The sequence below is a fragment of the Gadus morhua genome, chromosome 12, assembly GCF_902167405.1.
Source record: "Gadus morhua chromosome 12, gadMor3.0, whole genome shotgun sequence".
Lineage (NCBI taxonomy): Eukaryota > Metazoa > Chordata > Actinopteri > Gadiformes > Gadidae > Gadus > Gadus morhua.
In genome coordinates this window covers 21,161,429-21,169,186 of record NC_044059.1, presented here as the reverse complement: position 1 = coordinate 21,169,186, position 7,758 = coordinate 21,161,429, and positions in this window count along the sequence as shown.

Genomic DNA, 7,758 nt, shown 5'->3' with positions numbered 1-7,758 from the left:
AAATAAATCTAGTCCAGTCGATCTAGCACATGACTACAGTTGCGAAATGTCATGTTCCTCTTACGACGTTCTCTCTCCCTGCAGGGTGATCAATATCAGCAAAGGGGAAATAGCCAGGGGGTATTTTAAAAAGTGTACGATAAGATTCATACAGTAGTGTGTTGATGTTGCAGTGGTGAGTCAAGCCAAGCTGTTTTATTCCCCCACATTCTGTCAATCACTCACAAAAATAGAAAAGTGGTAATATTAATTAGAAAGTATTCATGGCTGACTGGCTTGTGAAAGCCTCCCTGTTTGGACTTCAATAACATCTTCCTCTGATGCACCGTCGATGTCTTGACTCTGTTGGAGCCGCTGCCATGGCGATAAAGCTAGTATATGTGGGAAATTTCATTTTGTTAAGAACTATGAAAACATAAAAAAGAATAGCTTGCTGTGATGAAGGACCATAGACCATTATCCGGTCTGAAAAGACGGAAGACTTGGAATGGTAAACACCAACACCAAGTCATAGGCATTGTTAAGCCTCAAAATGAACTGATCCAAAAGTATCCGGATTAGGCCCACATAGTGCTGTTCAAGGTGAATAAAGTGAATAACACAACAAAGCTTTTTGAAGTGGATTTTTATATATTAAACCCAGAGTACGATGGATGAATACATTTTGAGTTTTGTCGAATTAGGCTTAGAATTAGCATTCACTGTGCGGGTTCGAACCTGGGCGTTTATTTGAGCACAGGAATTTCCAGAATACTGATTTCACCCAGTGCTTTGTCAAATATGTTTTGATCCTACAGGGATCCTAATTTCCCTACATGAGCATAATTGCATTGTGCTATATTCTATCTGTTGCTCAATGCCACCTGACGTGCTCTCTCTAAAGAAGAAAAAATGTGTCTTGTTTGACTGATGGGTCTTAAAGGGTTGTGAATGTAACTATAATTACCTTTAGCTCTGTAGCCCTCACCCTGGTATGTAGCCAATATATATTGTTTAAGCGTCTGTCATCCTATCTTTAAGGGTCTGATGTTGAACTTCCTTGTGCGGTATCCTATAAAACGGCCACATTCCGAACATTCCATAATCAAAATACAGAGTGCTGCCTATATATCAGAATACCACTTGTTTTGTTGTCAGTGTTTCTTTCACTTTAGCCCGATGACCCCAAGCATTGTCATTTACATTTACATTTAGGGCATTTAGTAGACGCTTTTATCCAAAGCGACTTACAATAAGTTGTCTGTATTTTGCTTATATAAGGTGTATGAGAGTGACTTTATACACAAAGGGATTATTTCCAAGGGAAGAACACTTGAGTAATTGAAGGGTATTAGTGTTGAAGTGGACTTCATGAGTACAATAATTAATAAGTATTTTGAGATAAGTGTTGCCATTTTAGGTGAACTTTCTCTTCGCTGTATTTGAAAGCAAATGCTAAACTTATTTCACTTATTCCACTAATTTCGTTCAAAACTAAAAAGTATATTCGCAATTTATAGTCGGGATAAAATAGTTTTGTGTAAACAATTTTGGTGTACAGCAGCTGGCTAGCAATCTTTTATTGTTGTGCCTTGATTTATTTTCAGAATATCCCACAGTATATCTCTGTATCTCTCCATATATCTGAGACAGGGAGGGAGAGGGAGGGAGATAAAGAGAGAAGTAGAGAGCAAGACTGTTGGACTGTCGAAGCCCATTCCCCGACAGTCGTAGTAGTTTGTGCCTTTGTGAGATCACCCCACTGCTAATGTTGTCAGCTCTCGTTTCCTACACAGCCTAGGCCACAGCCTTGGCCTTCCAAGTCTCACTGGACAACAACGTTTATTTTGGGGGGGGGTTGTTGTTGGATGCTTTCTTCTTGTCAACCGACTACTACTTGATATTTCCACATGGAAGGAAACATTGGTTCAGAGCTACGCCTCAAAACTCAATTATTACTTGAAGGTGCTGTAAATTGGGTCTCCCTCTGCTCCCTCCCTCCCACCATTTAAAAACATTTCATATCATGTAACTGTAATTGACAGGCAAGTTGGTTCACTCCCTGAACCAATCAGCAGGGAGAGATGCCCTGAAATTGAAATAGTCTCTCAACAGAGGCAGGCACGCAGTCCAATCAGAACAGATATACTCACAGTGCATTTCACTAATATGCCGAAGGATGGCTATCGCACAGAGTTGTGAGGTCCTAGGCCCCTGAATCCATGTGCTGGACAACCTGGACACCACAACATGGAGAGCCAGCCTAGCCACAGTGCTTTGCAGAGCATTCTCCGGCTGGCTAATGGCCCGGTCGCCTCGAGTCCTCCATCACAGATGAGTGCTGCATGTCTGTACAGGGGGATGGCAGGGGCGGTGGGCGTGGGGCGGGGGGGCTGGTGTTGGTGGAAAAGCTGTCACATCAGCACCCTCTTCACATCTTGTCAGAGTAGTGGCCCCCGTTGCCCTCATCCAATATCCAGGACCTCTCCCCTCTCTCTCTCCCTCTTTCTTGCTCCCCCTCGCTCTCTGTTTCTCTCTCTCGCTCCCTCTCTCTCAGCGAAACCTGTGAAGAGCACTGACTTCCATTAATAGGGTTTGAGTGTGCATGTTGTGTGTATGTGTGTGTGTGTGTTTGTGTCTAGGTGAGTGTGTGTGTGTGTGTGTGTGTGTGTGTGTGTGTGTGTGTGTGTGTGTGTGTGTGTGTGTGTGTGTGTGTGTGAGACAGAGTGAATACCCCCCATGCACCACCCTATATTTCTGGATAATGGCACCACTGTGTTTTGTATTTCTTACATCCTCATTCCATCGACCTCTGCAGTCTCCTCCTCTTCCTCCTCCTCATTCTCCTCTTCCTCCTTGTCCTCCATCTTCATTTGGACAGCCCTTCTCTCTCTGCCAGTGACACATCCAGCGTTGTGGGAGAGTAATTGTGGAGCACTAGACAAGAGGATTAGTTTTACTTGTCGGGCGGATGTTTTCTTCTCTCTCGCTCTCCGTCCGTCCCACTCCCTCCCACTCTCTGAATCTGTCTCTTTCCGTCTTCCTGTCTCTCTCTGACTATGTATTCCTTGATCCGTCTTGATCTCTCTCTCTTTCAGTCCCAATCACTCCCCCTCTCCCCCTCTCTCTCTCTGTCTCTGTCCCTCTGTCTCTCTCTGTCTCTGCCTCTCTCTCTCTCTGTCCCCCTCTCTCTCTCTCTCTCTCTCTCTCTCTCTCTGCCTCTCTCTCTCTCTTCCTCTCTCTTCCTCTCTCTCTCTCTCTCTCTCTCTCTCTCTCTCTCTCTCTCTCTCTCTCTCTCTCTCTGTCTCTCTCTCTCTCTCTGCCTCTCTCTCTCTCTCTCTGTCCCTCTCTCTCTCTCTCTCTCTCTCTCTCTCTCTCTCTCTCTCTCTCTCTCTCTCTCTCTCTCTCTCTCTCTCTCTCTTCCTCTCTCTCTCTCTCTCTCTCTCTCTCTCTCTCTCTCTCTCTCTCTCTCTCTCTCTCTCTCTCTCTGTCCCTCTGTCTCTGTCTGTCTCTCTCTATCTCTCTCTCTCAATCTCTCTCTCTCTCTGTCTCTCTGTCTCTATCTGACTCTCTCTCTATCTCTCTCTCTCTCTCTCTCTCTCTCTCTCTGTCCCTCTGTCTCTGTCTGTCTCTCTCTATCTCTCTCTCTCAATCTCTCTCTCTCTCTGTCTCTCTGTCTCTATCTGACTCTCTCTATCTCTGCCTCTCTCTCTCTCTCTCTCTCTCTCTCTCTCTCTGTCCCTCTCTCTCTCTGTCTCTGTCTCTATCTCTATCTCCGTGTGTCACCCTTCCTCATTCCTTCCGCAATCAGCTATTCAAAGTGTGTTGTAGTGCACCATGAGCACCTGGGGGCAGGGGTTGGGCTGGTGGTGGTGGGCTTCAGAACACCGGCTGTGTGTGGGGTGAGACCCCCCCCACACACTTGATGATTACATCACAACATGGTCGAATCACTTGAAAACACATCCCAGAATGCCCACTCCCCCTCCCTCCTTTCCCTGCAACAGCTGCTCCGAAAAGATTATGTTTTGGACCATGAAAGCAAGCAGTGAAATAAAACCCATGTGGAGTAGCCTGATAGAGGTGTAGGTGTGAAGGTGATGTAATAATTTTGCACAAGCAACACCCCTGTGACCAGTTGTCCTCTGTAACCTCCTAATGAAGATCTGGATTCAGCCATCGGCTTTGCTGTTGTTGTGTCTTTGGGCTCGCTCTTGCATATCAAATACGGAATACGGGGCAAACTTTGTGACCTTTCCAAGGATGCAGGGAACTGCAGATATATCCTGGCAGCGGGGGTGGGGGGGGGGTTGTTGATATCCAACAACGTAGTCAAAGAGCTCACATGAAGAAGGGTTCTGGGAAATGTGCCTGCATTTTGTTAATATTTACCCATGTGTCTATTAGAGTGGATAGAAACCACCCTGCGTCCATCTGCGACTGGGATTCACTCAAACAGGTCCGCGAGTCATAATCAATTGTGAGTTTTAGATAGCTGACAATTCATTAAATAAACTGATTAAATCTAAACAAATGTCTGCAACCTTGCGCTTGAATCAGGCATTAGGTTTTATATGGAAGGGAAGCTTGTGACTATTCCGTTTAAGGTCAAACACAGCTACGGGCAGATACATTCAAATAAAAAAAGACATTAATTAAATATAAGCTTGACCAGGAAGAGGTGCAATGTCAATGCTCATTTCTGATGACCTTGCTGCCTTGTCCCAATGCGTCTGATTCCCACCCTTTGAATCAGACAAATTCATTAATATGAACACATGTTACATTATCGGCCATGGTTACTAACCATCTTTCCACAATGGGGGAAAAAATCCGGAAAAACTATTATTGAATCACATGTTTTATTTTCAATAATTTCAATCACTCTCAATAATAAAACCTTTTCAGAGTTTGCACTCTCCAGATATAACATAGATTTCGTTCATGAAATGATGATCAAATAAAAAATCCAATTCCAATATGTATCCCGAGGGGCCATTACTAGTGTTGCAAATAGCTACTTACCCAGGAAAGTGGAGGGTCCTTCGCCCTCGCCAAAGGGATCAATGCCAGCCAGAGTTGAGGAAAACGGCTCCGTCTAATCTCAACGGAGGCCCCGTCCCATTGAGACACGGCAGCCAAGGAAACCACGGTGCTGCTTCAAACGCAACCAAGACACCCAGCGGGGACGGCACGGGGCTTGGGGTAGGGGGAGATAGGGGGGAGGGGGGGGGGGGGGGGGGAGGGGCGTCAGACATCGTGAACTTGTAATGTCTCATAGTTTGAACTTTATACTGCGCACCGACGCGGTACTAACAGTTCGGCGGCAGAACAAAGGGGCCCCGCACCTTCGAAAAACTTCTTTGAGCACCTTTTCCATCTTCCCTAATGAATCCTCCAAGGGGAAGAGAGCTCCACCTGCTAGGGGAGGCTAGGGGAGGCCAGCCCCGCTCCCCTCTGGTAACATGACTACCACCTGACAGTAATAGATGGTCCCCTATACTAAAAGTGAATAGGGCCCGGGTCATGGAGATGAAGGAGTGCATTACGGGGAGGCTGGAGGGGGGGGAAGAGGCTTTAAAGGGACTGTATTATAGTAAATAGGTTTTCTATTTTAAGAGGCCCCTGCATTCTAAGGAAGCTGGTTTTTCTCAGAGTTTAAGCTTTGGTTTTGCAGTTTGGCAAAAGTCACGGCGAAATGAAAAAATGGACTTTGACTTTCACATCTTTGGCTTTTCCAAGGATGTGATGTTCTAATATAATTAGATGTATACATTGTTTATACCAAATCGAAATAAACAGAGCTTCTGCACTACAGCTATAGCTAGAGTTACAACGTAGCCATGCCCGCATGTTTCACATGTCAGCTGGTAGGACAACACGATTTTGCTCCATTCTCATTCTGACTTTATAATATTTTTATAGTTGGAGATTAGCAATCATCATGCACTAAACATTTATACTACAAAGGTTTGGGGGAAAACCGCTAGCCCAGAAATACTGCACCAGCCAACCAGCTGCAAAGCAAATAAGAATAGAAATGTTAAATATATATATATATTATATGTATATGCGTATATAAAATGAATCAAAAAATGCAGGTAGATTTTGGAATGTACTGTTCTGTATTCTGGATACAATGTATTCCTCTCTGTTATTTAAATACTACTCCCACTTCTCCCATGGCTTTCTCAAATATATAATTGTTCTATTTATTTTTATTCTGATGGCGGTGGTTCACAGACGAAGTCAACGGAAATGCGCCTCTCACCGTAAGATCTGCCAAGGGCTCCGCGCTGGAACACCAAGGTACATGGGAGAAGGAGTGGGAGAGGAAGCCAGTGAAAATAGAAGTGTCTAAAATAAGACATTCTGTCTGGTTTCACCTCGACATGCGAAAGGAGGGCATCTGAGAGCCACTCATTACCGGCCGAACCGGCATCCGAACTCGCAGTCGGACGCACACACTCCCTAGACTGACTCACTCACACACACACACACACACACACACACACAACCCCCCCCCGGTCACACAAATTCTGACACACACACACACACACACACACACACACACACAAACACACTCTGACACACACAGACACACGCTGCCCCGACATGGTCCCCACACACGCGGCTGTTGCTAGTAATTGCCTTACCAGGCTGGTTATGGAGAGCGAGCCTATTAGCAGCGCGCCAGAGTGGAACATAACATTTTCAGTTTCAATTAACGCTTCGAGGCTACACATAATGCACTGGGGGGGGACGGGGACGGGGACGGGGACGGGGACACCACATCATGGCATGGCCCCCCTCCCACCCTTGTGAGCATGGTTGGATTAGGTTGGGGGGGGGAGTGATAGTGATGATGTTGATAGTGATGATGGTGATGGAGATGATGAAGCTTTCGGAAGGACGGACGACCCCTTGCTTTGTGTGGGGTATCCACTCGGTCAGTCTCTCTCTATCCCCTCCCCGCACCCTCTTTCTCTCTCTCTTTCTCTCTCTCTCTCGCCCATCCCCCGCAACCTCTCCCTCTCTCTCTCTCTCTCTCTCTCTCTCTCTCTCTCTCTCTCTCTCTCTCTCTCTCTCTCTCTCTCTCTCTCTCTCTCTCTCTCTCTCTCGGCTATCATTTGTTGTAAGTGCTCATGTGATGTCATCGAGTTGCTCAGGGAAGTGGCATGGTAGAAGGAGGACTAGGATGGAAGACGGATACAGAGAGACGTGAAGGAATGATTGGCCGTCGTTGATTAATTACTTCAAAAGATGGCCACAATCTACCAGCTGCCCTGCTACTATCTATGGCAGGTCCGTCTTAGTCACCCCACATCTCATTTCATCACAATACTCGTAGGTTGGATTCAACCAACACAAATTCTCTAATAAGGTCTAAATACACGCCAATGCGTATTGGGCATACATATTATTTTATTTATTTCAGTGTCTGTTGGTGCCGACCAACTCATATTTAATGAACGGACCGGATTCATTTATTTATGAGAACAAAAGTGGCGATCATCACTGCTTCCAGAGGATGTGGAACAAAGAACATAGTACAGCATGGGGTAGTCAAAAATAATCTGCAAACTAAATCATTTGGTCTTCTGAAATCATTTCAGACAGTTAAGGCCGGGTTCACATCTGGCGTTTTCTTTGAATCTGCCAGCGCTTGTTTTACATTATATTCCTATGGAGCAGAGCGTTTCTGGAAAAAGTCACGGCCGTTTTTTTAAATGCCTCTCCCAGCCTTTTTTCTGCCATACGGAGCGTTGAAAAAAGTTC